Source organism: Anabrus simplex, chromosome 6 (assembly GCF_040414725.1).
Source record: "Anabrus simplex isolate iqAnaSimp1 chromosome 6, ASM4041472v1, whole genome shotgun sequence".
NCBI lineage: Eukaryota > Metazoa > Arthropoda > Insecta > Orthoptera > Tettigoniidae > Anabrus > Anabrus simplex.
In genome coordinates this window covers 63,108,373-63,121,195 of record NC_090270.1, presented here as the reverse complement: position 1 = coordinate 63,121,195, position 12,823 = coordinate 63,108,373, and the positions used below count along the sequence as shown (strand labels likewise).

The following is a 12,823-nucleotide window of genomic DNA, read 5'->3' as shown; positions in this document are numbered from 1 at the left end:
TAGACCTGGACAGCTGTTACTTGCACCACGAGGAGAACAGTGTCATTTCTTGGCAGTTTAACAGACCATCTAAAGTCATAACAGACGTCAATAGTGTCTAGGAAGAAAGTACGTATCATTACATGTCAATTGGGGGTGAAGCTGATTCGTGTTCATGGTGCCCCTGCATAGGTACCTGGATTAAAATTCCAGTACTGAACTGAACGTCAGCATTCCAGAAGTATCTACCAGTCAATTTATAACCCAATCACTATATTCAGAACAGTCTTTATGAAGACCAACACTAACCATTATCTCTGTAAATATCGAAGGTTTATCTCCATCTAAAGAAGGAATGTTACACCAGCTTTGTCAAACTTACAAATGTGATATATTATGCCTTCAGGAAACTCACAGGGATGAGCAACTACGGCGACCAAAAATAGCGGGAATGAGACTTTTGGCCGAGATTCCCCACAGACAGTATGGCAGCGCTGTTTTTGCCAAACCAAATTTACAAATTTTGTCTGTTGCAGCCACCAATGAAAATCAAATCGAGATAATAACTGTGGAACTCAGTAACTGCACCGTTTCGGGTGTCTACAAACCACCAAATGTAGATTTCTCCTTTAAAATTCCATATAACTACTTCAAACAAAAGACAAACTTTGTGGTTGGAGACTACAACAGCCATAACAGTGCATGCGAATATACAGATGATGATAATAATGGAGAAGCTGTGTTGGAATGGGCTGATGATTACCAATTACAACTTATTCATGACCCCAAACTACCTCCATCCTTTAACCGCAGTAGATGGCGACGAGGCTTCAACCCAGACCTGATATTTGTGAGTGAACACGTGGCACAGCAATGTGTGAAATCAATGTGCAATCCCATTCCAAATACCCAGCATCGGCCCATAATGTGTCAACTTTTCTCTGCAATTCAACCAATAAAGGTTCCGTTTCGAAGGAGATATAATTTCAAAAAAGCAGACTGGGAGAAGTTCAGCTCAACCCTTGATAAAACAATATCAGATATCCACCCAACACCAGAGTTTTATGATCAGTTTGTTGAAGCTGTGAAGAAAGCTTCCCGCGCTTCCACACCACGAGGATGCAGAGTTAACTATATACAAGGTCTAACTTCAGACACAGCTGCCCAAATGAACACATATATTTCACTGTTTCAGGAAGATCCACTAAGTGAAGACACTATCTCAGCTGGAAGGAAACTACTTTCCTCAATTGCAGAGGCAAAGAAAGATGCTTGGATCAAACTTATGGAGGAAACAGACATGTCAAGGGATAGCCAAAAGCTTGGAAGCTTCTCAAACGACTTAGCAACGATCCAACCAAGGGACCAGTCCATGCAAATGTTACGGCAAACCAAATCGCAAATCAGCTTGTCATCAATGGGAAAACAAATCACCCAATAAGGAAGATGGAACATAATATCCTAAAAAGCGAGGTAATGAAGTCCAGTAACCTATCCCGGCCATTTGAAATAACGGAATTACAGAAAGCGATTCAATGTACCAAAAATGGAAAAGCGGCAGGATTAGATGATATCACAATAGAACAAATAAAACACTTCAGTTCAACCACATAGGCATGGCTTTTAAAATTCTTCAACAACTGCTTTACTTCCCTAAAAATTCCAAAAATATGGAGAAAATCCAAGGTGATCGCATTTCTGAAACCTGGAAAGGAACCTTCGAACCCAAAACATTTCAGACCGATCTCCTTACTCTGCCACCTATACAAAATAATGGAAAGAATGTTGTTCAATCGCTTAATGAGAGTAGTAGAGCAAGTCCTAATCCCTCAGCAATGTGGCTTCCGCCCAGGAAAGAGTTGCACAGCACAGGTGTTACATCTAACCCAGCACATCGAGGACGGGTTTGAAATGAAGAAGATTACTGGTGTGGCTTTTGTGGACCTCTCAGCCACCTATGATACAGTAAATCACAGGATATTATTACACAAACTTTATAGAATGATTACAGACATCAAGGTAACCAAGATGATAGCTACTCTCCTGGAAAATCGTCACTTTTTTGTCGAATTCCAAGGACGCCGAAGCAGATGGAGGAATCAAAGGAATGGACTACCTCAAGGCAGTGTACTGGCTCCTATTCTTTTCAACATCTACACTAATGACCAGCCATTACCAGAAAATACTAAAAGCTTTATCTATGCCGATGACCTTGCACTTACTACTCAAACTGATACCTTTGATGAAGCAGAGATCTCTAACTGCTGCATTAGAAGAGCTAGGTACCTATTATGAGAAAAACCAACTCAAACCAAATCCAGCTGACTCAAATTTGTGCGTTCCATCTGCGGCATGCACTGGCCTCTCAGAAACTCAAAGTACTATGGAAGGGGAACTTACTCGAACACTGCTTTACACCAAAGTACCTGGGAGTTATGCTGGATCGCACATTAACATATAAGAAACATTGCCAAAACCTGAAACAAAAGATAGCTGCCAGAAACAACATTCTACGAAAGTTATCAGGAACAAGTTGGGGAACACAACCACAAACAATCAGCTCTAGCTCTCTGCTATTCTGCAGGAGAATATGCCTCCCCGGTTTGGTACAGGTCAGTTCATACGAAGCAGGTCGACATCGCTTTAAACGAAAGCTGCAGGGGATCATTACTGGATGCTTGAAACCTACACCCATTGAAATGGTCCAACTTTTAGCTGGTATTGCTCCCGGTGAGATTCGTAGGGAGGTAGCAGCTAACAAAGAAAGGCTCCAGTCATCTTCAGAAGCACATCCTCTCTATGGATACCACCCAGCCACACAGAGGCTAAAATCTAGAAAAAGTTTTCTCCGCACATCAGTTAACCTTGAGGGGAAAGCATAGATGCTAGAGTCACAATGTGGAAAGAAAGAATCCACCACCTTTCCAACTGGATAGAGCCGAAGGAAAGTCTTCCAAGTGGACACCAGGAGAAGTGGACAGTATGGAAACCCCTTAACAGACTCCATACGGAAGTCGGCAGTACAAAAGTAAATTCGCGGAAGTGGGGCTTCTCAAGTGATTGCGGAGAGCAGCAGACGATCCAACATCTATGTCAGTGTGTTTTATGTCCTTCAGTGTGCACTGTGAAAGACTTGATTGCAGCCTCCCCCAACGCTATTGACGTCGCCCAATACTGGGCAAGCATCATCTAGCTCTCGAATATTGCTGCTCTATCAGTGATTGTATAATAGACTTGTATATTTGTATAGTAGGAATGTAGATATCTTGTTTCTTTTTGTTAAATATCTGCAAGTAAAGTTGATACTTCTAACACGAATAAAGAAAGACATGTCAATTGTGAAACCACGAGTGGGGAATTTGTACTAACATTTTTGTGAAAGTTTCAGTGCACCTCAAGCAATACAAGTTCGATACCGGCCAAGGCAATGAAGACCTACAGTAAGAAATTTGTGTGCCCTGGAGACATCACCCACATCAGGATGCAGTACTAAAAGACAGGACCAATGCTGGCAGCGTCCTAATGCCATGAATCCAGCCTAGAAGGAGACCAGGGTCATCAAGACATCCAAGTTAAGTCAACATTTCATTTACACTGGGTATTATCTGCACTATGTAGCTATAATAAGTAGTTAACTTTCTTCTTGAAGGGATTATTTTGCTAAGGAATTTACGTCGCACCGACACAGATAGGTCTTATGGCGACGATGGGAGAGAGGAAAGGCCTAGGAGTTGGAAGGAAGCGGCCGTGGCCTTAATTAAGGTACAGCCCCAGCATTTGCCTGGTGTGAAAATGGGAAACCACGGAAAACCATCTTCGGGGCTGCCGATAGTGGGATTCGAACCTACTATCTCCCGGATGCAAGCTCACAGCCGCGCGCCTCTACGAGCACGGCCAACTCGCCCGGTGAAGGGATTATTGACTGAACAGTAGTTTGTGTAGATTTCTAGTATCTTTACCATATCATTTTCTTGTGCTATACGACACTGGATTTGTATTTTCTCTTACTACACGATCTTCAAGTGTGTGATGACGGTATGTCAACATCAGCGACCACACGGGTTTCAATAAGTCAAGTCATAGGACAAGTATCTGGTTTAAATATCAACTATCGGCTAACCTTTAAGGAATATTACGTTTCCATTCAATTACTATAATATTGAGGATTGTGTGCGCGTGACATTTTTATTCTTCGGAATTTATTTCTCTTATATTTTGCCGAAAGTGTTTGCTACATTTTTCATGAGGGAGCAGGCTCATCTGACATATTGATGCTACGTTAACGATACGGATAGCTTCCGTTTGGATTAAATTTCATACTTTTAAGGGAGGACATTGTCTGATTATTATATTTATATGTGGTTCCAGTCATTTATGAGAATTTTCCCATGATATTTTGGACAGATGTTGCGAATTATTTTCGCTATTGCACCTCTCACATTGTGCCATGTGGAGAATTGTTGCATGGATTATGGTGATTTTATGTGTTATTTGGGGGCGAATCTTCGCATCTCTATGATCATAAGCACATGTAATCTATTTTCTGCGATGTTATGTGCAATGAGGAATGGATATTTAGGAATAATTTATCGTCATTTTTGATGCATTTGCGAGTTGATGTTTTGAGAGAACCATAGGCGATAGCGTCCTCATAAAATATTATTGAACCACGACGTAAACCACGTCTTCCTACAAAATAAAATTGTGTGTATGAGATGGTTAGAGCCTTTTTTGTCATACTGGATGAGCGTCATCGCAAGAATATCAAAATCGTAGCTGTATAATATTACTCAACTCCTCGATATTTGCTAAATTTTGGTAACGTCCTGAGTTCGATGCAGATATTGACGATATTATTAGTCTCCATTATTCAGACTATTTGTACCGGATGGATTACTTTCAGGTGCAAACCATTATTTATGAGAGTCTGCCATTTCCATGAAATGGACGGATAACGTGTGGACTTGTGTGTGTATTTGTAAAATAGTATCCTTAGTTGTAGTTGGTTACAGTTCTTTCCTTGGTGGATGATGGTAACGGGAGACTTATTACGTGCATTTTTATTTTGTTATTTCCACAGGTTGAGTGATTTTATTTTATTGTGAATTATTGATGTGTGTGTTACCATCGTTGTTCTGAGTTTCGGCGTTGTGTTAAGGTCATGACACATGGTTAAAGATTTAATTTAATTTTTTTTTTTTTCTTTCTGCTTACTTTTATCACGTAAAGTCACGTGTATTCTGTGGTTACGCTGAACAGATAATCACTGAAAGGTCGAGTTAAATTGGAAAATAATTAAAAGGTGAAATTAAGTGACAAAAGCAATTTATTAATTTTTTTTGTATTTCATCTTTTGACCAGTCATGTAACTTAAGCATTTAAAATCTTGTTCCAGATTTTCCAGCATGATTTGACATACGTACAAGCATCATTCTCTAAGCAAAATTAAATTTAACATTCAAAATAAAATTCGATAAAATATGACTTTTATGAAAACAATTTTTGTCAAAATTAATAAGAATTCATTAACATGTACCATCCCATTTGCTTTAATTTTTGGATGTACAGCAAGAGTTAACGTAAAATTAAAATTTTTAGTGATCATCTCACACAATCATAATTCTTAGAAGGACGGAATTATTTTGTAATAAATCATCCACAATTAATTTTTATTTCGATGGTTCATTATTTACTAATATCTGCCCATCTCCTTGATCCACACCATTTCTTTTATGGAACATGTCAATCCCTTACTGAGCACCCCTGAGTGTGTCACGTGTCTCTATTGTGTTAGTCGCGGCTTAAACGGGCAGAATACATACATACACAGGAAACACCTAGTAATTTGACTGTGCAGTTATAATCTTCATACTCTGGACCATAAGAGTTCCTGCACTAAGTAATTTGCAGGAACTTCTATTATTCAAGTAAAGACTGGACATCAATAATGGGCTAAGTGCCAAAAAGTTGATTTTGAGTTATTCAATTTTTTTTGTTTGTGTCAAAAATCTTTTTTAAAGAACCTTAACCATATTTTTTATTTAATATCTAGGGTAAGATTCATATTCCTATTGCATTTTTTTCTTAATTTCCTTTCTCGTATGAATAAAACATAAAATTTTACTCAGCAAAATGTAGAACGTGTTAAGTGCCACATTTTTTGTCAGCAAAAACGAGGTAAGTGCCAATGAAAACTCTCAACCTTTTATTAATTTTAACTGTTTATTTCAGTAATTCTACAGTAATAAAAAGTATCCAAGTACATTTTCAAGCATTTAATTACAGTTTATCTTTTTTTACTTCTAGTTAGAAAGTCCTAGTATAGTTTTTCTAAGAATACAAAACAATTTTAATTGATTAATTCTTCGAAGAATACTGGATTCTCTTCCTTCAAATCTCTTCTTCTCAGCTGACAAGTTTTTTTGACACGGGTGTGATGGTAAAACCAAGTTCTTGATTGTATTAGTAGTAACCCTTTTCTTGAGAACCTTGCAAGTGCTCCATGCTTCAAATTCATTAAATATTGTTCTCTTCTTGACAAATCCAGGTGCGGCTTTTTGAACTTTAATCCAGCTTCATTTGGAAATATTTAGTTTTGTCGTATTGATGTATGAATCAGCTGCTTTTTTTTAAATCAAAGACGTCATCAGGTTGAAGCTTAGTAACCGTAAATGGATTGTTCGGTGTTGCATTCACCATAAGTTTGACCAGGTCAGGAACTTGACAATTTTCAACCCTTTTATATTTCTCGATCTGTGCAAAATCTCTGTCACAAGATAAAAACTGAAAATTTATGGTTTATCTCATCATACTTGCCAGTAATCATCACGTAAATCCAAAGAAACATCATCATTTTGTTCTTGTTCTGGCCATTGCAGTTATCAGACTAGACATTAAGTTTTCGTTTCGTCATAAATTCAGGACTACCGAGTGCTTTAAACAGACATGGAGCAATTTCATTACCGCCTCGTCCACTCATACCCTCGTGCCACAAGTACGACGAGCCCCTTGTTGTTGTCACCTACATGGACACACAGATTGTAGCATGAAAGCTGAGGGGAATAAAACATTGATTCTCCCTTCTTTCTATTTTGCTTGTGTCACTGTTTAATTCCATCGTTCTTAAAATGTACTATCACAAATTAAAACTCTCAACAGGCTTTTCTCAAAAGAATTAGGTTAAAATTCACAGCGATGTTGTTGTCATGACGCTCAGAATCAACAGTAAAAGCTCGGTGGCACATAACCCGTAATAGCTTCACCAGTGGCCCGGCACATACCTCTCATGCCATATCTCGGGCCTTGTATGCACTACAATCATGGTAATGGCAGATAGCGCGCTTTTTAAGTTGTTGGCAATGGCACAGAGCTCACTTTTTTGGGTCTAAACATTTTTAATTGTTTTGGCACTTAGCCCGTTATTGATGTCTAGTCTTCAAGTGTAGTTTACGTCATGCTGATTGGCTCAGAAGGTAAAGTACAAGCTTTCTCAGACTAAAGTGGCAGGTTCGGTACTGGCCCAGCCTAGAAATATTTGAAAATATACCAGAATCAAGTCTGAACTTTTACGAAAAAGAACTTCTGAAGAACAACAGTTTCCGGTACCCTGACACTGCCAAAAACCGTTAAGTTGATGATGGTGCTTGTTGTTTAAATGAGCGTAACATCTAGGTCATCGGCCCCTATAAATCATAACATATATAGTAGAATGTAAACACTACCGTTAAGTGCAATTTACCAGAAATCCAAGTCAAACTTTTCATTATACAAGAGGCCTACTTATGGTAGGATCGCTCAATTTCTGCGCAACTAAAAATGAGGATTAGATCTATTCTCAGTACTGATTTACAAAATAAAACTATGGACAACTGAAGGTGAAAATCTGAAGCAAATAGAGTTCTTTGAAATGTGGTATTCGAGAAAAAACTTCTGCATATCTTGGACAGCATTCCATACCAACAAGTGCATTATGAATGAGCTCAATATCATGAGCAGACTGCCAACGACAGACAAGCAGCAGATTCTCCAGTTCTTCAGGTATATAGCACAATGTGGACAACACACCTGGAGAAACAAATCATAACAGGAAACGTCCCCTGCAGGAAGAAGTGCGAGCGAGCTCTTGCATGCTAGTATAACACCATCCAACAGATGACTGAGACATCCCTCTCGGAGGCATTGTGTCTGGCACAGAAACAGGAACAATACAAAGCAATGTCTATGGATGTTGCGAACCTCAAGATTGAGGGAACAAATGAAGAAATACCAATGATTATTATCATTATCATTATCATTATCATTATTATCATCAACACTCTTTTGGACGTCTCCTTAATGCTTAACTGATTCAGACACAAGATCACTGCAATTTCTTCTATACATGGTATCATAAAAGACATAAAATATATCAAATATATATCGATCGTTTGGTTCAAAAGTGTGACAACTCAAAAAATATGGATTTTGAGTTATTTATATCATTCTCTTCCATTTTTCAAGTTGAGTTCTGAGATTAATTGTATCGCTAACCAAAACCAAAGTAAACAAAAAAAAAATTACTGTAGAAATGTCCACAATTGTCATGCTGAACTTTTCACAACTGCACCTTTTTGAAATATAGTTTGAACAGGAACATAATGTTGTGTGTCATTTATCTACAGTGGCAGAGAAGGATAAAAGAACAAGAAGCTACCAAGAATGTCTGATTTGGTGATGATGATGATGATGATGCTTGTTTAAAGGAGACTAACATCTAGGTCATCGGCCCATTGTCCGATTTTATAGAGACACGTAAACTTTCAATCTCATAACTCAGAGCTAGTTTTTTTTAGATGCCTTATGTTTTAACCAGACAATCGATTCACATTTTCCATTATAAGTTAGGAAATTTGTTTGGAAGGGTAATAGGGAGGTACATTCAGGGAAACAGGATGGCCTAGGGAGCGGTGATAAGGGAACAGGGAACTGGAAATCAAGTAGGGATGGCATAAAATTGTTAGTGTTCAACTGTAGAAGTATTGTAAAGAAAGGAATAGAATTAAGTAATTTAATAGATATATATTTACCAGATATTGTAATAGGAGTTGAATCATGGCTGAGAAATGATATAATGGATGCAGAAATTTTCTCACGGCACTGGAGTGTGTATCGTAGAGATAGGATAGGAAAGGTGGGAGGGGGAGTTTTCATTCTGGTGAAAGAAGAATTTGTAAGCTACGAAAAAGTTAAAGATGAGACACATGAAATTCTAGGTGTAAGGCTCATTTCTAAAGATAATAGGCAACTTGATATATTTGGAGTGTACAGGTCGGGAAAGGGTAGCACTGATGCGGATTCGGAATTATTTGATAGGATAGTCAGCTATGTGGGAAACGACATGGAAAGAAATGTGATTGTAGCGGGAGATCTGAATTTGCCAAATGTAAATTGGGAAGGAAATGCAAACGACAGGAAGCATGACCAACAAATGGCAAATACCGTATTTCACGGCATAATCGTCGCACTTTTTAAGCCAAAATTTTCGAAAAAAATTGTAGGGTGCGACCATTATACGATGAATATTTAATACCAGTATTTGTATTACTCAAAAAATGTATTTATAACTAAATTGTATTTGATACAAATTTAAGATGCACGTAATACTCGCGTTTATACATCAAAATAATTAAAATAGTCTAAAACAAAATTCATAATTTTTCGCAACAATTCGGTGAACGATTTTCCAACCTGAAAATAAAAATGAACGTATTAAGTTAATTTGTCATTAATTTGAGTATTAAAGTTAAAATATTACACTTGCAAAAAATTATCGCTTTGTTGTGAAATGCGGACTTACCGGTACGCAATTTATTCCAAATCTTAGGTGTCGCTATCGCAGGTTTCGCTATCTGATGCGCCGTCCTCGCCTCTGTTAATACCAGTATCAGATTCTTCGTCTCCCTGCCACACTGCGTCATCTTCGGAACCGTCTAGTGCATTCGAAATCCCAGTCCTTTTGAAGCTCTTGGAGACTAGTTCAGGTGGTATAAGATCCCAACTCTTCTTCACCCACGAGCATAACAAGTCCAAGGGTGGACGCCTGATATTTCCGGCGGGCGTCAATTGCTGATCGCCGCTCATCATCCACTCGTTGTAAAATCGACGTAAGTGGTCTTTAAAGGGTTTATTAACACATACGTCTAGTGGCTGCAAAGCAGATGTTAGGCCACCAGGAATGACTATCTGTCGTGTCTTATTTGTAGTGAGAATTTGCTTCACTTCGTTCACGAGATGACCTCGGAAACTATCTAAAACAAGCAGAGCTGGTTGTTTTAGTAGTGCACCAGGTCTTCTATTCCACACAGTTTTAACCCAGTCCAGCATGAGTTCTACGTCCATCCAACCCTTTGGTTGCACTCGTACATGAATTCCACGGGGAAACTGTATATTCTTAGGCATCGTTTTCCTCTTGAAAATGATGTAAGGCGGCAACTTTCTCCCGTCAGCTGTAATGGCTAGCATTGCCGTGCATCGCAACTTCTCACTACTGCTGGTTTTCATTAATACACTCCGTGATCCTTTTAGCGCAATAATGCTGTTGCGAGGCATATCAAAAAAGATTGGAGTCTGATCGGCATTACCGATTTGAGAAAGCAAGTACGAAGTTTCCTTGCGCAAACGTATGACAAATCGGTGAAAATTTACAATCTTGTCCGTGTAATCAGCAGGCAACTTTTGGCTTAGTGTTGTTCTCCTTCGCACTGACAGATTGTGTCGTCGCATGAACCCCTTAATCCACCCACGAGTCGCCTTAAACTGAGTTACCGGTATGTTGTGTTTGCGCGCTACCTCCTGTCCCTTAATTTGTAACATTTCATATGATACACTGCAGCCATTGTTACGTATTTCACTGACGTACCTAAACACTTCTTCGTCAATTATAGGAAACTTCCCTGTTTTAGGACCTCTAAACGCGCGTCTAGAAGGGTTTGTGCTTTTCAGCTTGTTTTTTACTTTCCGCCAGTCACGCACCAACTTTTCACTCACAGAAAATTTTCTTTCTGCAGCTCTGTTCCCGTGCTGTTCAGCGAAGGCAATTACGCTTAGCTTGAAGCCCGCAGAATAGTTTCTATATTTACCCATAATCGCTTATAAATGCTTCACACGTTAATGTTTTGCGATATAAATGACTTTCCGTAATTGTTCACTATTAAAACAAATTATTTCTGCAAACACCCAAAACACAAATTAAAAACTTGAATTCTCACGCACACATGTCTACAGTAAGCACGTAAATCTGAAACAAATAAATGCATCTGTGATCTGTCCATTCCAGAGCAGCCAATACTGTTAGGCAGCAAGGAAGCATGCAACAATTTATCAGTTTAGCTCATTGGTTGCGACACACTACTGCGCTTGCGCAAAGCTTGCAAACCGGAGCTCTAGCTAGCGCGGTGTAGATCTACTGTATAGTTGACTGTATTCCGAGACGTCAGTAACAAACATTAATTTTTTCAATTTCTTTTAAACATACGGTAATTAGGTTAATACTTCTTCCCAGTTATTGATGATTTTACATTACAAGACTGACGAGTTTATAAAATAAAACTTTAATAGCATTGGCTAATAATTATCTTGACTGCTTGGATAAAAGTTTTCATCCCATGCCCGGACACGTATGACGTAGTAGTAGGTAAGATAAGAGTCTAGCGATGACAACTGAGACATCGTAAATAATTCGGCTGAATAATTCCGTGGAAATCTGCGTTATCGTCTTGGATTTCACTTCGTGCGCAATAACACAGGAGCCGGCCCCATGGTGTAGGGGTAGCGTGCTTGCCTCTTACACGGAGGCCTCGGGTTCAATTCACGGCCGGGTCAGGGAATTTTACCTGTATCTGAGGCTGGTTCGAGGTCCATTCAACCTACCTAGCCAGTATTTCCTGGTGACGTTGCCGATAAGCGATAACTTACAGCCTTACGTATTTCAAATGGGAACTCATAATATGCAGGTGGTGAATAAATAGTACACTGTCTCGCGACCACGTTGTCAAACTGCCGATAGCCTACCGGTAAGCATAATATGTAGGTGGTGAATAAATAGTACACTGTCTCGCGACCACGTTGTCAAACTGCCGATAGTCTACCGGTAAGCCATGCGTCGTACATATACCGGTATTATTCATTTATACGTTGTGCAACATGTCGCAAACGTGACTGTGTTGCCAAATTGCCCGTAAACCATACACGTATTTAAACTGCGCATTCATGTGCAACTTACGTTGCAGTTCCATTTACCTTTTAACCAGATTAGTGAACAAAATTTGGACGTGCGACGATTATGTAATTAAAGGTTTAAAGTCCGATTTTTGTATTGAAAATAAAGGATGCGACGATTACGCGGTGGCGACGATTATGCCGTGAAATACGGTAAGTTAATATGGGAAGGACAGCTGATTCAGAAAGTGATGGAACCAACCAGAGGGAAAAATATTTTGGATGTGGTGCTGATAAAACCAGATGAGCTCTATAGGGAAACTGAAGTAATAGATGGTATTAGTGATCATGAAGATGTTTTTGTGGTAGTTAAAAATAAATGTGATAGAAAGGAAGGTCTTAAAAGTAGGACTGTTAGGCAGAACCATATGGCTGATAAAGCAGGTATGAGGCAGTTTCTAAAAAGTAAATATGATCGGTGGAAAACGGTAAATAAAAATGTAAACAGACTCTGGGATGGGTTTAAAGAAATTGTTGAGGAATGCGAAAACAGGTTTGTACCTTTAAGGGTGGTAAGGAATGGTAAAGACCCACCTTATTATAATAGAGAAATAAAGAGACTAAGAAGGAGGTGCAGACTGGAAAGAAA

The 12,823-nt window shown here is 38.9% G+C and overlaps 1 protein-coding gene across 1 annotated transcript in view; it reads right to left on the bottom strand.

Moving 5' to 3' along the window:
- Window positions 1–3,914: 3,914 nt before the first annotated feature.
- AsnS (asparagine synthetase) overlaps window positions 3,915–12,823 on the bottom strand; it is a 91,742-nt gene continuing 82,833 nt past the window's right edge. Inside the window, exon 12 of the transcript XR_010860536.2 lies at window positions 3,915–8,163. The gene's annotated coding sequence lies outside the window, so the exon portion shown is untranslated. The remainder of the gene's footprint in view (window positions 8,164–12,823) is intronic.